Source organism: Solanum dulcamara, chromosome 3, assembly GCF_947179165.1.
Source record: "Solanum dulcamara chromosome 3, daSolDulc1.2, whole genome shotgun sequence".
Classification (NCBI taxonomy): Eukaryota; Viridiplantae; Streptophyta; class Magnoliopsida; order Solanales; family Solanaceae; genus Solanum; species Solanum dulcamara.
In genome coordinates this window covers 69,014,131-69,034,106 of record NC_077239.1, presented here as the reverse complement: position 1 = coordinate 69,034,106, position 19,976 = coordinate 69,014,131, and the positions used below count along the sequence as shown (strand labels likewise).

The 19,976-nt window shown below is 30.3% G+C and overlaps 2 pseudogenes; one reads left to right on the top strand and one right to left on the bottom strand.

Moving 5' to 3' along the window:
• Positions 1 to 3,825: 3,825 nt before the first annotated feature.
• Positions 3,826 to 13,118, top strand: LOC129881720 (uncharacterized; annotated as a pseudogene).
• A 1,613-nt stretch (positions 13,119 to 14,731) lies between these two features.
• Positions 14,732 to 15,253, bottom strand: LOC129883630 (uncharacterized; annotated as a pseudogene).
• Between the last annotated feature and the right edge of the window lie 4,723 nt (positions 15,254 to 19,976).

Below are 19,976 nucleotides of genomic sequence, written 5' to 3'. Positions count from 1 at the left end.
GATTATTATTAATAAAATTAATTTTTTCATTATGCTAATTTACTTCATTGTAGAACATTATTAACTTATATACTTAATTGGTATTTTTTACTTTTTTTGTCAAAAAATAATGTTTATGCTTTTATGAAAAATTTATTACATTAAATAAAAAAAATGAAATATCATGATTTCTAAAAAACGTAAAAAAAAAATTGATAATGAAAGAATAAAATAGACATTTTAAAATTTTAATTGGCATAAAGAAAATAGTTTGATTATTGTTTAAAGTTGAAGGCGGAGTTTGATTTTAAGAGCAAAATTGAGAGGGGATTGAAAATGATTTTCACCCATTAACAATATAAAAAAGAGAAATTAATCAAGAATATTAGATATCCTTTAACAAATGAATGAAGTTTAATATATTCAATAAATGAGTAAAAGTACAGCTCGTGAATAATCTTGATAGAGTAGACTAGAAGACTAATTAGTTTTTTTGAAATATATGGACGTTTTCAATGAGTCACACCGGCAAAGAAAAAAAAACGAATTGTTAGGAAAAAATAGAGAGTGCCTAATGATTAATAGACAAGATTAAGGAACTTCATTTTCAAAAAAACAGTTCATTATAAAGTATATATCATGTCAAATCCACTTATATTGTATGGTTTACGTTAAGGTGTAGTTTGAACAGCAGGCAGTTATTCAAAGTCCAAATCCTTAATATAAGGGCAAAAAAATAAAAAAATAAAAAAATAAAAATTAATGACGTGCGTAATTTAAGCTTAGTATAAACCAAGAGGATAGTCAGCAATGGTCATTTCAACATTAGAGTGGTATTTTTATTTATTTATGTATTGATTAGTGTATTCATTTGCGTGATTTATTTATTTATTTACTGATTAGTGTACTTATTCGCGCTTCAAGCGGTAATAAAAAATTTAAAAATTAATGTTAAAAAATTAATTTTTAGTAATCTTTTATTGGGAAAAAATTAATGTGAATTTGTACAAAAAAAAATTAAATGTGAACAACTCGTTTAAATTAGTACAAAATTCTTTAATTAGTTTTTTTTAACATGAGTTAGTGACACTTATATTTTCCAAGTTATTAGTGTAAGATGCAATTAAGGAGGTTGATATTTGTAAATTATAAAAAATCCAGAGATGAATAGTATATTTTATGAGGAGCTTAATACAAAAGCTTGAGAACAAAAGATTGACATTGACTTTAAAAACAAATTGTAATGTTTGTAAGTCCGCTATTTTATTTTGAATCAGTTTGTGGACAATTAAATTTTAAAAGATAGCATCTCTATCTTTTCAAAGATAAAAGGTAAGGTCTGTTTACATTTTTTCTCTTTTCAAATCGCATTATGAAATCACATCGAATTTATTAATGTTGTTGTTCTTTAGAAATTCATTTTAAAGGAAGAAAAGAATTCTTCTAATAAATTAATAAAGAGAGTAATTAATTATCATTTTTAATAGGACTTTAAGACAAATAATTATCAATTTTATTTTCTTCTATATGTCCTAAACAAAAAAAAGTTATTACTGACTATGTTGAATGTTTGTTAAGACAAATAAAAGTCATGAAAAAAGAAATTTTATGTTACGTAACTATTCATTTTTTCTTTACAATTTTCGTTGTTTTTTTTTAAAAAAAAATAATTGTTAATAATACATCAAAAGAATTAAAAATAAGCACAAAAAAGAGAGGAAAAAAGATAAAGATATAAGTTTGCTTTATAATATTATTTTATTGCATAATAAATGATCACTAAAATACTAAATTAATGACAATGACTTTTGGGCTTTCTAAACTTAAAAAGGGATGGATAATTAAAAGAATGAAATTAAGAAATAATTTTTGGAATTTCTAATATATAATATAAATAGGAGAAATAAAAGAAAATACTAAAATATTGAGGAAAAAAATGTCATTTTTGACTTTAGAAGCATGCCACGTCACCTCTCCTAAGTCTAGCTTTTATTATTATTATTATTATTATTATTATTATTATTATTATTATTATTATTATTATTATAGTTTTCAGCAATTATTTTGAGGATAATAGAAAACAAAGAAATCAAAAAAATTGACAAAAAAATAAAATAAAGAGCAATATTGGTAGAGAGGTGCCACAAAAATGATGAATTTTTGGCCAAAGAATTATGTCACATCATCATACTACATACATACATACATACATACATACATATATATATATATATATATATATATATATATATATATATATATATTATTTAAAGGGTAAAAATTTATATATCGAAATACCAATAAGTTTATGTTAACAACAAAATAATTAATTTTATATTACAAATTTATCCCTTGATACATAGAGTGTAATACTTTGCAATAGAGTATATTTTGTATTTAAAGTAATTAACTGAGAATACTAAAAGAAGCAACAAAAAGTGTATCTATATATATACATTTTTGCAATTCATTCAAATTTTCATTTTACCAAACTAATCTAACCATCTCTCTTGATGAATCTTCCAAGATCATCAAACTTCCTTCTTCATCTTGATGAACTTGTATCAAACTAATGTGATCATCCTTTTTAATAAATCTTATCATCAAACTTCCTTCTTCATCTTGATGAACTTTTACCAAACTAATGTGATCATCCTTTTTAATGGATCTTACACTGCCACTAAATTTCTTTCTTAATCTTAATGAACTTGTATTTTGCTATTTTGACACATGAAAAAATTCTGAAGAATATATGTATGATCTTCATCAAAGTGATGAACATATTATCACATTACCTTTTCTAGATCCTCTCTTTTGATGATTAAATACATGATCTATGAAAAAAATGAAGAAAGAACATCAAAAAAGAAGAAAAAAATATACTACTAATAAAAAAAAAAGAAAAAAAATGAACATTCAACAACTCCATAGATGATTGTTATTTATAGATTGGTTAAGCCATACAAAATAGGTGGAAGGAAGTTGAAGAGACATGCTATTTAAGTAGAGAATGTAAATAGGTGTAGGCTTTTTGTAACTCATAAATTATAATTACCGACCTGTACACCGAAAGAAGGACTTTTCTATGAAGGCAGAACTTGAACAATGAAGTTCAATGCTAGTTCGGATGCGCATACATTTTCTTGCTCTGTTTCCTTGGTGTCCGAATCGGAGAACTATCCACAAGACCGCTTCATGCTCCAAACTCGAGAAGAAGCTTTTCCCTTAACCAAGCCACTGCCTATGAGTCGCCGGCTCATTCTTCAACAGGCACGCGGTCATATCTAGAGGGAAGAATCCGAATGTAGCCTGATGATTAAGGGATAGGGAGACTCTCTTGGAAGACAAAGAAGTGTGATAAAGATGAGACCGTAACAAATGAATATTCATCAAATTGACTATTTTTCGATTTGTTCTTTCGTACATATGGCGCAAGACGATTCCACATATCGAGGTCAGAATGGGGTCGATAGGGCCTTAAAACAAAATGAAAAAAAAGGAAAAAATATATTTTAAAATTGTACATGGCATGATATATTCCACCTAGTTGTCAATTGAATTATCCACAAACCATGTCAGTAATTAAGCTATAAATAAAAAAGTAGCAGTACGTAATATGCAAGGCATGCCGAATGAATATGATTTCATGTTATATGCAATCTTATTGTCTTGTTGAATTATTCACCAATCATATCGAATTATCATTTTTTACTCGATGCATAGTCATCGACTCATCGGCTATATTGCAAAAAATGTATCGTCATTTATCTTGCCCATAAATCCAAACATGCATATTTTTTACTATAGTATCGAAACAATTTCTTGAAATTCCTAATACCCCAGGCCATGCCGACCAAAAGAATTTAAAAAGTAGTAAGAATTTCTTATTCTTCTTGCTAGATTCGTCTTTTTGCAATTTTAAATATGTCTTAATAGAAAAAATGAGATATATAAAGAAAATTATATTTTGGTTTAAGGAAATGTATATCAACTTTATTTGACATCCAAACATGAATAGAACAGAATTATTTAATGGGCCGGCAAAAGTGCATTTAAATGTTGTCATATTTGGATTATTCCTTTTTTATGGCCCAACCTGTCTTGTCTTGTCTTGTTCATTGCACTTGTAGTTTAAATATATACTATATCTATCTATATGTCCATCCACACGAATGGATATGCATTATTATAGCACTAAGAACAAGTGTTTTGTATAATATTTTGTCAAGCAAAAGCTAGATATGATTCCAGACAGGTCCCAAAGATTTTGTTAATATTCCTAATGATTCCTACTTTTTTGGTAAATTATTAGAATAGATATGGGTTGGGCCTCTGCATTTTAGTTGTTAGCCCAAGATAGTATACACGGAAGTCTACTATGGCCTTAGCCCAATATTCAAAGGGGAATTTTCACATATGACAAACCTTTTAAGCATAATTACTCCATTTGAGTATAGTTTCCATAATTACTTATAATGGCAAACATAAAAAATTTTATTATACAAATGTTAGAGTGAATTATACAAAAGGTGTAACGAATTATACAAACGCTATACCCATAAATTATTTGTATACCAAAATATACAAACACTGGTATACATATGTATTTGTACATCTGACAAGCGATATTGAGAGAGAGGAGGAGAGAGGCGAGCGACAGGTGAATTGTATATGTATATCTGTCGAATTATATATGTATATTTTGTCAAAAAATTATATATATGTAATTGATATACATATGTATTTGTATATCTTGCAAGCGAGATTGAGAAAAAGGAGGAGAGAGGTGAGCGAGATCAAAAAAAATGAGGAGAGAGGCAAATTTTATATGTATATCTGTCGAATTGTATATGTATATTTGTCAGAAAAATTATATATTGGCAACTGATATATATATATTTGTATATCTGCAAGCGAGATTTGTCATACCGCATAAATGAGTAGCTATGTTTTCTGCGAACCGTAATTATTTTAAAATTATACCCTAAATGCGTAATATAATAGTAAAGTTTGCCATACCGCGTAATTTTCCCATACTCAAATGCACCTCACTTGCCGAGTTACTTACCAACATGTGCAGGCAACAAATCTTCTTTTCAATCAAATGGTCATATGTATATGTAATGTATAGATGTATATATATAATATTTTGATAGTGTATAAATAATATATAATCATGTATAAGTAATGTATAACTCTATATTAGAGATATATATACATCTATATACATTGTTTATACATATTTATATATTGTAGACCAATAAGGAAGAAGGAGAAAGAAGAAAAACAGTTATTAATGGCTGAAAGAACACCAAAGAAGGAAGGAGGAAAAAGAAAAGCAGTCATTAATGGCTGAAAGAAGACCAAAGAAGGAAGAAGGAACATCAAAATGCACTTTGCATACAATATCATTGGTCGTATGTCATGTTACATAATACATAATAATTAGGTTATTTTGAGTAAGGAATTTTGATACAATGGATATTTTGTCAAATTTTTCCTCACTTACATGTGGGACATTGACATATATATATATATATATATATATATATATATATATATATATATATATATATATACAAGTGCTAACAACTAATTGCAGGATTTTAACCACAAAAAAAATGGAAAAATTACTTAATTAAATGTGTTTTAAAAAATATTTACCATTTTTAAACATACTTTTATTTTATTACTATTTTTAATAATTACTAACAATACTTTAATTAAGCAAGACATTATATACACTTTTTTATTTAGGAAAAAGGAAAAGGGCGTGTTTTTTCTTCATTTTTCTGGCTCTCTCTCTTTCTCTTCTCTTAGGGCTTCTCTTCATTTTTCTGGCTTTCTCTCTTTCTCTTCTCTTAGGGCTTCTTCATTCTTTTCTGATTCCTTCATCTTTTTATTTTTTTTCAGACGGAATTCATAGGTTTTAGGTGCACAATTGCAATGGAAGGTCAGAAATTTCGTAGAAGAAGCCCACAATTTCGAATTATTGATTCAACCGGTGGTGGTGAAGTGAATAGCAGTCCTACTTTTAGTTTGGAAATTTCTACAAATCAATCTCCAGAAGAAGTTGGTGGTGAGATTAATCAAAATTTTCAAGCAATGCATGTGAAAAAAAGGGCGGTAGAAGTAAGAAAAAAACCACTGAGTTGAGTTCTAAATCTAAATCGAAAAGAAAATGAATTGATATTGCATCGACATCTAAGAAAATTATTGACAGTGATAATGATTTTAAGGATTTACCTTCTTAATTTCAGTCAAAAAAAGTGAGACCTACAATTGCTCAGGAGAAGAATCCAAAAATTCAAAATCGATTGTGCAAAAATACGATTCTGCCGGAGAGTCTATATCCGGTATGTTATCTACCAACACATTATTTAACTGATAGCATTTTTAATTTGTTTATGTGTATTTTCTTAGTTTGTTGTTGTTTCGAATTTGAGTTAGATGTTGAAGAAAAAAATTGTGTATTTGATACTCTTATTATAGTCTAAATTTATTTGCTCAAGTTTATTATATCAGTGATTGTTGGGAGTTTTGCCAGAAATTGTTAGAACTTTTATGTTGCAATTTGTTTATTTTTTAAAATAAATAAATATAAATGAATTAAACTTTGAACTAAAATGTATTACACATACATTAAAGTTGAATTAGAAGAGAAAATAAAATTTGTAGTTAATTGAAAAAAGTTTTTTCACTGATCTCTACATTTCAAAAATAAATTAAACTTTGAACTAAAATGTGTATTACACACACATTAAAGTTGAATTAGAAGAGAATTAAGATGTTTCACCAAAGGTCTGTCTTGTTTTGTTTCCAAAGATAGTGTTGGAATCTAATTTGACTATATAACCATCCTTCTGATATTTCTAAAGAACATGCTCATATGATATTAAGATTCTACAAGCAACCCTCTTCTTAATTTTCTTCTTCTACTACTTTGGTCTCATATGCTTTGTGTCCTTTTCCTGCATATTTCTAATTGAGATTGGTTTGTTGCTGTTGATTTTAAATATTGCTGTTGATTTTAATTGAGCTTACTATATTGTTGCTGGTTTTAAGTCCTATTTGAGGGTTCATGTTAAAATATAATTATCTATAGTGATAGATTGATATTATTTATATGTAGGATTATAAATTCTGGAGACATCCAGATATTTTTTATTCTTCAAGTAGGTGGTCGTCATATACTAATTATGACGTGATTGAGAAAACAAAATTTTCTTTATCTGAAAAACAACTCGAGTTGTTTAGGAATACCTATTTTGGTTACTTTTTTGACCTTCCAAAAGTGACCAGACAACTCCAACTTATTCATTGCCTTATGAACAGGGAGTTAAAACACACACCAGATGATGTGTTTGTTGTTGAATTAAATGAGAAGAGGCTGTTTTTCAGGCTTAGGGAATTTGGGTTAATTACAGGCTCAAATTATGTTAGTGATGGTTGCTCTGTTAATGTTCCATATTATCTTTGTCGGTTGTTGAACAATTATTTTTCTGAATAAATCGCTGTTCAAAAGAATCATCTACGCGAGTTATTTTTATCAAAAAAAATCATAGATGATAATTCTGCCATTTCATTAGCTGTTTTGTTCTTTATTAATGATTTTTTGTTCTCATATGAGAATAATGAATACCAAATTAGTAATAGAGATTTCTACCTTGTGGAAAGTGGACAATTCAATTTTACCCATGAGGTTTAGATGTCTACAAGAAGTTGCTTTATAATGTGAGGCAAGAACTTAATTCAACCAATCAGTATTATAGATTAGGTGGATTGCCTCTTGTCCTTCAAATTTGGATTTTTGAGTGTTGTTCTAGAGTCGATGAAGATTTAGCTCTTCAAATTTCTGATTCTATTCCAAGAATTTTGAGGTGGAAAACAGTTGCTGAAAGTCCTTGGTAAATGCATGTTGAAAATGGCCTCTTCATGCCTACGAAATGCAAGGTATCTATACAAAGTTAATACAATTTATGACACATATATATATTAGTTCAACTCAAGTTAATACATCTATTTGTTTCTGTATTTTAATTTGAATTTGAGAATATAGTGGCGAGTGAAGATGAGGTATCTAAATTGAGGCTTCCTGAACGTCGTGATTACCATTCTAAAATCTTGAAATTGGATCCGAAAGGATCAAAGCATAGTCTAGACATGTTGACCAGGGAGGTTATAGAGTTGAGAAAAGAACTTGTAAAGGTATAAGCTAACTTGACTTTAGGCTTTATCTTTTTCAAAACTGTTATTCTAATATTTGTGTTATATTTAATTATATACTAGGTGAATGAAAATCACAAAGCTCTTGAAGAGAAGATAGACTTAAAATCTATTCAAATGAAAGAATTTATGATGAATTCCAACAAACAATTATTGAAGGATATTTCTTTGTTGTTTGCTAAGAGAGATATCAAAAGGTTTTTTACTCAAAAAGCCAGGGAATCATCTAACAAAAAGGTTGGCGAGACATTTTCGGATGGATTAGACTTCAATGGAGGTTCTTTTATGTTTTAAATACATCTATATTATCTTGTTTTGCTTGCTGGCAGAGACTTAACTAGTAGTTCATTTATTGTTTAGAGTTTTTACTTATCTAAGTTGTAGTTTAAGCTTGGATTTTTTATTCACATGTTTTCACTTAGAAGAATGGTGAATTTGACTATGAATATAATTTGCTGCATAGTTTTAGCTACTAGTATTACTATTCATAATCATAGACCTTGGAACCAAATAAGGAATTGTGTGCTTGTATTCTCTGTGCTAATGTATATGAGTTCTTGAATTGGGTTAGCTTCATTTTTACTGGTGGTAGCTCATGAGTCTTTGCTCTTTTTTTGCCTTTTGCTTGATGGATTTTGTGTTTGCTTTACAATTGAGATAAAAATTATTTTTTTTACATGTTTTCACTTAGAAGAATGGTGAATTTGACTATGAATATAATTTGCTGCATGGTTTTAGCTGCTAGTGTTACTATTTATAATCATAGACCTTGGAACTAAATAGTGGATTTTGTGCTTGTATTCTCTGTGCTAATGTAGAGGAGTTACATTTTTATGAATTAGACACGAATGAAAATTGTAGCTAATAAAAAAACCTTCAGTGATGTGTTTCAGTAGTGTTATCAAACTGAAACCTGCATTATGAATTAAACTTGAATAAAAAATAAATTACATACATATTAAAGTTGAATTAGAATAGAATTAGACACGAATGAAAAGTGTAGCTAATGAAAAAGCCTTCGGTGATCTATAAAAATACAAAAATGAATTACATACACACTAAAGTTGACTCTACTTCCCAAAGTAGGGGTAAGGTCTGCGAAGACTCTACCTTCCCCATACCTTCTTTGTGGGATTACACAGGATATGATGTTGTTGTATATGGTTTAGTTACTAGTGTTACTATTCATAATCATAGACATTACAGAGCTGAATAGTGGATTGCGTGCTTGTATTCTCTGTGCTAATGTTGATGAGTTCTTTTACCAAACTAAAATTATTTGTGTGCTATAGTTTTCAAGTGATATTGATTAGCACTGTCCTATATAGTTTAGCTTTAGTGATTTCCATACTCTAATGTAGTGTCTAGTTAATCGTCTTCCGTTTCACTCCATAAATTTGGTTAAAGTATCTTGAATAGAGAAATTGGATGTAAATGAGATGGAGGAGATTTTTCATTGTAACACAGCTTGTTGTTTGAAGTTGGAGATTTTTAATATGCTAAAAATTCTCTGTTCCCATGATAATGGAAATGCTTATACTTATCGAATGCTATGTGTAACTTGGGATAAAGAGTAGTGGAAGTAAAAGTGGATAGGTGTCATCCATTTTCCAAGTTTGGTAGTGAAATAAATTAGGAAATTGAAATAACAGCAAGATAGCTGGGTAATTGTCCATTTGACTTTTTCAATCTCCCTTCTCCCTTACTCTCCCAAGGAACCAAAAATGACCCATTTTGCTTAGACTCTCTAAAAATGTTGTCGCACCCATGTTAGATCTTTCAAAAATGCACTATTCTTGAAGGATCCGACATGCACCTAACTGTATTTTGAAGAGTCCGAGCAACATAGAACATTATCTGCCAAAATTGATTAGTTTCCCACTTACCATGAAAATCAATTGCTAAAGTTAGCCACCATATCAACAGTAAAGCCTATCATGGTCAAGCTCAAATTAGCTGGTTTGAAGATGCAATGCGTTTGCTGCATATTCCTTAAGGTTCACCAAGAAGAGTTAGTTCGGTCAAGGGGCGGGGAAAAGCATTAAAAGGTGGCATGCGTATATGCATTTGAAAATATAATTAAAACCAATGAAGGTGTGGATATGCAAGAGATCTCCTTGTTTTTATGTGTCCTTATTATTCAGAAATGCACCACAAATCTATATAACTAGAACAGTAGGTCTCAGATTGTTAATACATTGAAATTTGGTAAGGGTAGTAGACCTCTACTCAGTAATTTGCCATAAACTTTAAAGTGAACAAAGATTTTACAAGCAAAAGTTTGACCTAAGACCTTGCAATTATAATTCTTATGTCTCTCCTTCTACAAGGCACCAGATATGCTAGAAAATATAGCTGATGGCTAACTCCATTTGAGCAACTTAGTTAAAAGGTTTTCCTTTGATGAAGCTCTCAGTTGGAGGTTGTTTAAAGTTGTGTAGCTTCAGAATCTGGTTTAAATTGGAATAGGTCTTCATAATGAAGCTCATTACTCGTAGATGAACAATTGGAAATTGGAATATAACTTGGTGTCTAAATAAAAGAAGTAAATGATAATTTTGATTGAAACAAAAAAACAACTTCTGATGGCTACTTGTAAGAAGTATCTTAAACTGGTAGATCACTTCTCATATCAAAGCAGGTGGTTTATGATTATTACTCTCTCCGGTCTAAAATAAGTAAATTTTTGGGGTGTGGTACACCCTTTAAGAAAATTAAATTAAATACACCTGTTAAGGTTTTTTTTAACACTATTACCCTTTTGCTTTTCTCCAAACTTTTATTCATATGTTTTTCTTGTAATATATCTTAATTACACACAACATTTTCTCCTTGTGTTGATGCATCAATACATGTGTCAAGAGGGCATGCCACTCAAGTTGTTGAATCAGCTCAACATGAAATATCTCAAGTGTTTAAAGCTTTCGTTAAATTTTCTACTGTTGGAAATTCTGAAAGCAAAATTTGAAATGAAGGGTTTAATACAAATATAATATACATTTTATATACTTTCATTCAACTTTGTTTAAATTGTTCATGTTATGTACAGATGAAGATGTTGCAGGAATTGCTATTGAACAAGTTTTATCTGAGGTTGTTGCTGATATAAATGATATTAGTTTTATTTTGAAAGTTCAAATAAACTTCTTTGATCTCTAATTACTCTACCTGCTCCTCCCTTAATGCATTACTAAAAGATTTATTTTGTATATAGGAGAAGAGGCTGCTGATCTTAATTTAATTAAGGTGCAACCTAATAGTAGTGCAGCTAACAAAGGTGAACTAGATTATGGTGCATCTACTGATGCCGATGTGGCAAAGGGTTGTCAAAAAAACTCCTCAAACGCTTGATGACTTCATGTTGTATGCTGAAGATCTTTTCCAGATCCGTAAAGCAGAAGCATCATATCTAAGAAAGAAAGCCACTGTTGAGGAAAACAAAAAGAAAAAGGCAGCCACTATTGAGGAAAACAAAAAGAAAAAGAAAGTCATTGTTGAAGAAAATAAAAAGAAAGCGACACCGAAAAAGCATGCAAGAAAATAAATTTCAGGAAAGTCAATTAAATCTCCTTATATACAGCATTTTGAATCTGGAGGGACTTTATGTGTAACACGTCAAATATTTGAGATAAAACATCCCTTTTCACTTGTAATCGGAGTAGATGATGAATCTGATTTGATAGATTCATTCACTTCGTAGATTTATAAGGGTACAAAAAAGAGGTAATTTATTTATGTGTGTTGTTTTATATGTCAAAAAAACTCTTTAGTTTAAATGAGTTAACTGACTGAAAAATTCATTTTTTTATGCTTTAAAGGGGAAAGAAACCGTATCCAGATGTTGTTAATGTACTCAAGCCAGCATTTGAATTAGATTTTTGCAATGTACAAGAAAAAAAATGGTTTTTCAAATTGGCACATTCTGGTCAAGCATGGAATGATGAAGTTAGTTATGTAAAACTCCAGTTGAACACTCTCATTTTTCTGAATCAACTTCTTCTCCCATTTTTTTGAACAAGCTTTAATGAGCTAACCGAATTGACACTTGTTGCAGATTTGAAATATTATCTAACACTTGACATCATTTTAAATCTTTTGCAGCATCTTGACGTTATTTTTTATTATATTAGAAAGAAGAAAAAGTATGAAACCAACAATAATGTTCGGTTTACAATTATTGATTGTCTATTCAAGAATAAGATTGCTCAATCTTATTTTCAACTTTATGAAACTCATAAAAATAAAAAGAAATTTGGAATCAAAGCTTCGGATGATATTGCTGAGTATATATGCAGACACCGTTTGTTGGCAAGCACCCCATGGGACAAAGTGAATTATGTTCTCTTTCCAGTATACATTAAAGAGGGTTATCATTGGATTTTTGTTGTGTTTGATATTGTTGAAAGGTCTTTGAAGGTGTGTGATTCATTTCCATCTAGAAGGGGGGTGAATTTTTTGACTCAAAATGCTGCTGGCATGATTTCATCAGTTTTACCATACTACTTGAATGTGGTCAAGTTCTATGATAAACATTCTGAATTGAAGAAATCACCTAAATACAATGGAAAAAAAGAGTTTGAGCTTATTGAATCTAAGTTCATAACAAAAGGGATTCTTAGACAACAAGAAGATTCATTGTAAGTTTAATTATTTATCAAATAAATACTATCTGTTGTATTGGTCTTATTAAACTCAATAGTATTTTTATAATGATTTTATATTTTAAATTTTGTAGGGACTGTGGAGTTTTTATAGATGCATTTGCGGAGTTAGTGAGCAATGGCCATGATATTGCAAATCAACAACTAAGTGCAAATAGTCTCCGAAATAGGTTTGGGGCTCTACTATGGGAATATGCAGTGAAGAAGCAAAAGAGTAATCTTCAAAGTGAAGACGAAAGACCACATAAATAAATAAATGTAGTTATATTAGTTAAAATGTCTATAAAAATTATGTTGTCTAAAAACAATTTATAGTTGATGTATTAGTTAGGTTTTGAAAATTGTTTTGTGCTATCTTTTTTAAGATAATTTTTGTACATGTAAAATACACTTTTAATATAGTTTTTTGTTCATGTAAAATATATCTTCTTCTTTTTTATAATGCAATACATAGCTACGTTAATGTTAAAGTGTTTCAGTAGTATTATCAAACTGAAACCTGCATTATGAATTAAACTTGAATGAAAAATGAATTAAACTTTAATGAAAAATAAATTACATATTAAAGTTGAATTAGAATAGAATTAGATACGAATGAAAAGTGTGGCTAATGAAAAAGCCTTCAGTGATCTATAGAAATACAAAAATGAATTACATACATACTAAAGTTGAATTAGAAGAGAATTAGACAAGAGCGAAAAATGTATCTATTGAAAAAGTCTCTAGTAATTCATAGAATACAAAAATGAATTAGACTTGAACTAAAAATGAATTACATACACACTAAAGTTAATTAGAAGAGAATTAGACACGAATGAAAAGTGTAGCTAATGAAAAAGCCTTCAGTGATGTGTTTCAGTAGTGTTATCAAACTGAAACCTGTATTATGAATTAAACTTGAATGAAAAATGAATTAAACTTGAATGAAAAATAAATTACATACATATTAAAGTTGAATTAGAACAGATTAGACACGAATGAAAAGTGTAGCTAATGAAAAAGCATTCAATGATCTATAGAAATACAAAAATGAATTACATACACACTAAAGTTGAATTAGAAGAGAATTAGACAAGAATGGAAAATGTAGCTATTGAAAAAGCCTCTAGTAATCCATAGAACACAAAAATGAATTAGATTTGAACTAAAAATGAATTACATACTCACTAAAGTTGAATTAGAAGAGAATTAGACATGAATGAAAATTGTAGCTAATGAAAAAGCCTTCAGTGATCTATAGACCACAAAAAATGAATTAAACTTGAACTAAAAAATAAATTCTTGTAGCAAACTAATGACCTAAAACAAACAAAGTTTATTTTTAATTCAAATGTCATTCTTTATTCTTAATTCAAAGGCCTAACATTCTTGCAAGTCTTCCTATTGTGACCTTGTTGTCCACAATTGCTGCATGTTATTTTTGATTTTTTGAATTCATCTTCTCTCAATTGTGTATGTCTTTTATATTTTGGCCTCCCAGGAGGTTTCTTTCCAAGTGGGGGAAGTACAACCTCTTCAAGAACGTGTGTTGGTATATTTCATGTGCTTTCATCTAGGAGAAAATTCAAGTGAAACTGGTATGTCAATAATAAATTCTCTCTTGTTTAGTAATCAAAGCAATATTTTTCATAACCAGTGTATTTTGTTGTTAAAACAGTCAAAGCCTGTGGACATGACAACTCATCCAATTGAAATCTCTTAAATGTGCATGTACGTTGTTGAAGACATACCGTGAATCATGTAATGCCATCAATTATTGTATACATATATTCATTTGTTTTCCTAACCTATGAAAAATAAGAAGAAATATAAGCAAGAGAGATGTTGCATGTGAATCAGAAGAAAAAATATTAGCAAAAAGAAATTTACAGATACCATACTCTTAATTTCTCCGATGCAGTTTTGTTACGTTGTAGAATTTTTTCATACTTTTTTCCAAGGTAAAATCCTAAAAATATTGCCTTTGACCTATTATTGTTATTCCATTTTTAAACAAGTTGTCTCATGAATTCTAGGAGGTGCAAGACTGTAAGAACTTTGGCATGTCTTGCTCTTGAATTGACTGATTCTGCAATGTTTGATGTCATCATCCAAGTCCTATTTACCTGAGCATGAACACGTGACCATTTGTTGTATCCAATGTTCAGCAAGTAGTCTTTAATCATCTTGTCTATCTTCTCAACAATTGCCATATGTTGATTAAACTCTACTGTGGTGTATGTTTTTGCCATAGAGTAGAACAATTCTGTTACCTTTTGCTGACTCTTTCTGAAGTTTTTCATTATGTTTTGCAACAAGTGTCATATACACGCGAAATGAGGTATTTCATCATAGAAAGTTAAAGTTTCCTTAATAATGCTTGCATGCCTATCCGAAACGATACACATCTTTGATCTTTGACCAAATGCCTCTCTAAATTGTTCAAAAAATCACCTCCAAGATGCATCATTCTCTGAATCAACAATGGCATAAGCAAGAGGCAGTATACTCCCTGCATCAGGTATAATTTTTAATATATTTTTGTTTCATATGTAATACATTTTTACAACATTGTGCAGACTTTTAATACAAATTAGAATTTCATTTATAGAAGCATTAGTATTGTATTCAAAAAGTCTCACCTGCTGCATCTAAGGTATTAGCTGTTAGCATTGTCCCTTTGTATGCTCCTTTTTGAAAATTTCCATAAACAACTACAATTGGTCTACAATACTCCCATCCTTTTATCGATGTAAATAGAGCTACAAATGCATATAGCAAATGGTCATCCTCTGCTTTGTTCAATCTTATATAAGAACCAGGGTAAGTTGCCTCTAGTATGTGAAAGTAACTTGACAACTTTGCATATGATTGAGCTGGATCACCTCGGACTAATTCAAGTGCTTTTTCTTTAGCTCTCCAAGCTTGCATATATGTAAGTCGCACACCATATTTTTGTAACATGTCATTTTGTATATCTCTTGGTGTGTAGTTGGCATCTGGATCAATACATTTGGCAACAATAATACTCCCAACAACTGTGTTTGTTACTTGTCTTTCCGATAATGAATTATGTAGCAACAAACACATATGTTCGCTTTCAAAATCTCTAATAGCGAACATTTGAGATTTATTCATGCTTGAAGCGCGTAAATTCCAACTACAGTTTTCTCTGAGGCATTGTATTGAATAGATGTTGAAATAAATTATTAATAGAATTAATTGTATAAAGTAACTTGAATTTGAGTCTTACCATGTTGAGCTTGATCTCAATGTCTTGAATTCGAAGTGTTTAAGAATGGAATGTCTTTTTAGTGTACTGGTAAGGATATATTTATTTTTGTAAACTTGATCTTTCTCAAAAAAAGATTGATTGGGGTTAATAATGATGCCTGGTTGTATTTCTTCTTGCTCATCAACTTCCTCACATGATCCAAAACCAATTAACTCCAGCGCATCACCGATACCACTAAATGCATTAGAAAAGTATGAATTATGTGTAATCCTCATGTCTTCTGAAGTGTTTGAACATAATAGTAGAATTAAGGTGGAATCACTCTCCAAGTTGACCGATTCAGTTGTTGTGACACATAAATGGTATTTTGACATATCTCTATGTTCCTTTTTGGTTTCAATATACACTTTTACTCCCATATCGTTATGAATTTGAATTGGAGGAGATCTTTCATTAATCTTATATCTGATTTCAAATTTACTTGTTGATGTGTCTATTGACAATTGAGCAGCAATCACAAAAATGAGGCTAGCAAATGTTGAATCGGTATGTATCAACACACCATCTGTCAAGTAATTAATATACTTGTTGCTAGAATCCCATTGGTCATTGAAGTAAAGCAGTACAACTATTTTTCTACTGCATATTTTTTGTTGAATTAGAAGAGAATTAGAGAATTAGACACGAATGAAACATGTAGCTAATAAAATTAGCCTTCAGTGATCTATAGGCCATAAAAATAATTAAACTTGAATAATAAATGTATTACACACACATTAAACTTGAATTAGAAGAGAATTAGATACGAATAAAACATGTACTAATGAAACCAACCTTCAGTGATCTGTAGGCTACATAAATGAATTAAACTTGAACAACAAAGGTATTACACACACATTAAACTTGAATTAGAAGAGAATTAGACACGAATGAAATATGTAGCTAACAAAACCAGCCTTCAGTGATCTGTAGGCCACAAAATTGAATTAAACTTGAACAACAAACGTATTACATACACATTAAACTTGAATTAAAAGAGAATTAGACATGAATGAAATTTGTATCTAATGAAACCAACCTTCAGTGATTTGTAGGCCAAAAAATAAATTAAACTTGAACAAAAACTGTATTACACACACATTAAATAAGTAATTATGATAAATGTAGAAACAAAAATAAACTTTTATATTGAATCACAACTGAATACAAATCGTATATTGCTAATGAATTAGGTATGCAATCTAATTCAAACCTTCAAACAATTAAACATTCAACCATTCAAACCTTTAAGTAGTCATAGATCTCTACTCAGAAATCACAATTCTTTAACTGATTTAAATCTGCATTTACCTAAATTTTGTCATTCTTCTGCAATAACATACGCATTAATCATTATACAACACAAAACGCTCATTCACACATTACAAATAAACTGTAAATATAGGAGATCAAAGTTAAATAGATGAACATATGGCGAATCTGAGAAGAATACATGATTTGACGACAGAAGAATCGCCGGTTAACAACAGTTTGAACAAGTAATCGCTGCAATCAAAGAAACGAAAATCAGTAATAAAAATGAACAATTATGAAGAAAATTTCACATGAATATTGTTGAATATCGTACTATTCATTGCTCATGTTTGCTTCTTCCTCTTTTTGGCTATGGAGAACAAAAGGTTTTCTTCTGAGAAGTGAGATTCCATCGAATACACATCACTTAATTCTAAAATTGGAGTACAAATGTTGTAGAAAGTCGTGGTTGAGAAGCTATGAAGCTAAGTATTGTCCTAATTTTGGAGAAAATTATGGGTGAGAAGATTGGAGAGAATATTGGTGTAGCAAATTTGGAGAGAAACAGGGGAAGAGAAAATAGTGGGTGAGAGTTTTAGAAGAATAAAGACCGTACTTAATTTAATTCAAATAATTTGCTATATATGGTTAAAATAATTATGTTACTCTATGTGGTAAATATTTTTTGAATATTGTATATTTAAGTGATTTATCCAAAAAAAAAATAGGCTCAACAATTATAGCCCAAAAAACATGGCAGCATATGGCCAAATCCTAATTTTAGTAAATACTACACGATTTATAACCCACCACCCACTGAATGGTTTCCTTTGATCCTTCATTGTCCCATCACCTTCGAAGTCACCAAATTTCTCCATTACTATCACAAAAATCCTATCAATTCATCAATGATAAATCTCAATTTTGAAATCAAAGCTAAACTCGGATATGAAACTCTAATACTTTATTTTTCAGTATGTGTGATTGAGATTCTTTGAAAACACCTGGACGTAGCTATATAAAAAAATTGAAGAAGATTGGAGGCGTTTTCAACAAGATTGAAGTCAAAACTCCCACTTGGAATGTGTCACTGCTATATGTATATATCACATTATATATCATGTATGTCATACAAGTATTTTATGAAAAAAATAATTTATCCAGTCAAACTTTTGGGGATGGCGTATTTTCCTCTTTAGGCGCAAGTTAAATTAACCTACGCAGAGGGCAAAAATTTCAACTCAAAAGGCACAACTGACACAGAAGGAACCTGGAAGATGAAGAATCAAACTAAACTAGCAGCAAAATCAAACATGATAGAATTACAACTTGAATCTGCATCGACGTCGAGTTCTACTATTATCAATAAAATAGTACCGAGTCCTTCAGTGGCCCCTAGGATAGAAGTGAGAAAAAGTGAGAAACAACAAGCAATGCTATAGTGGTCTGGTGCAACTAAAACTTCAGCTATTGGCGAGAATAAGACTACCCAGGATAGTAGAAGAAAGTCATGGGCTGATGTAGCGGAGGAAGAGGCTATAATTTTGGAGAAGAGAAGTTCAATTTGGGACATTTTCGACATCATCAAAGTCACCAATTGTAACACCCTAAAGTTCTTAACCTAAACTAGCTCTAAAAAAAATCCAAAAAAGGTAAAGTTACAGATCAGGGCATTTCATGAGCCCCTTCACGGATAGTGGTGGGCACCATGAGTTGTGAAGGGGGTCATGGAGTTGAATCCAAGTTGAAAACTTTCCCAAGGGAGGGTCCATGGATCCCTCTACGGACCATGAAGGTTACTACGAGTCATGGAGTTCATCTGTGAAACTCTCCCCCGAGCCAAGTCTCCCTCACCTTCATGGACCATGGAAATTCCCCGTGGAACCATGACCCTCAAACTTGTTTTCAGTGCCACTTCATGGACACCTTTACGGTCCATGAAGAGATGTATATCCCGTGAAGGGCCTCTCATGAAACTATCCTGGCCAGTTTTAATGATGTTCATCTCGATCTTTTCTCTCTTTTTCCAACTAAATTCTATATTTCTAGGCATCAAAAATCAGTCCCTTATGATACCTAAAAGGGTTTTCCTTCTCATTAGCACGTAGAACTTTTGAGAGAAAAGATTAGAAAGGAGAAAAAGAGCTAGGGTTCAAGGTTTTCAAATGAGGTCTTTGATTTTTGGTGAGATAATCTTCATTACAGGTATGCAAGGTAATCCCAACGTTGGACTGAGTTCGTCCTCATGCCCTACATCTTTGTTCAATCAAGATTGAGTTTGAGTTTCAATCCCGTTAAATTAATTTCTTGAGTTATCTATGAAATTCCTTATTGAGTTATATATATATATATATATATATATATATATATATATGTGTGTGTGTGTGTGTGTGTGTGTGTGTGTGTGTGTGTGTGTATTGTGATGATTCCCATGATTTGAGCACTTGAATTGTTATTCATGATTTCATTCACATGAACCCTAGTTGAATTGATAATTATTATATTAACATGCATTTATTTTGAGTTGATGAGAATGATTTTTCTGCATCAAACGAAGTATGATTTTAAACTAAGTCTATACATATTTGATTGAGTTTTGAACG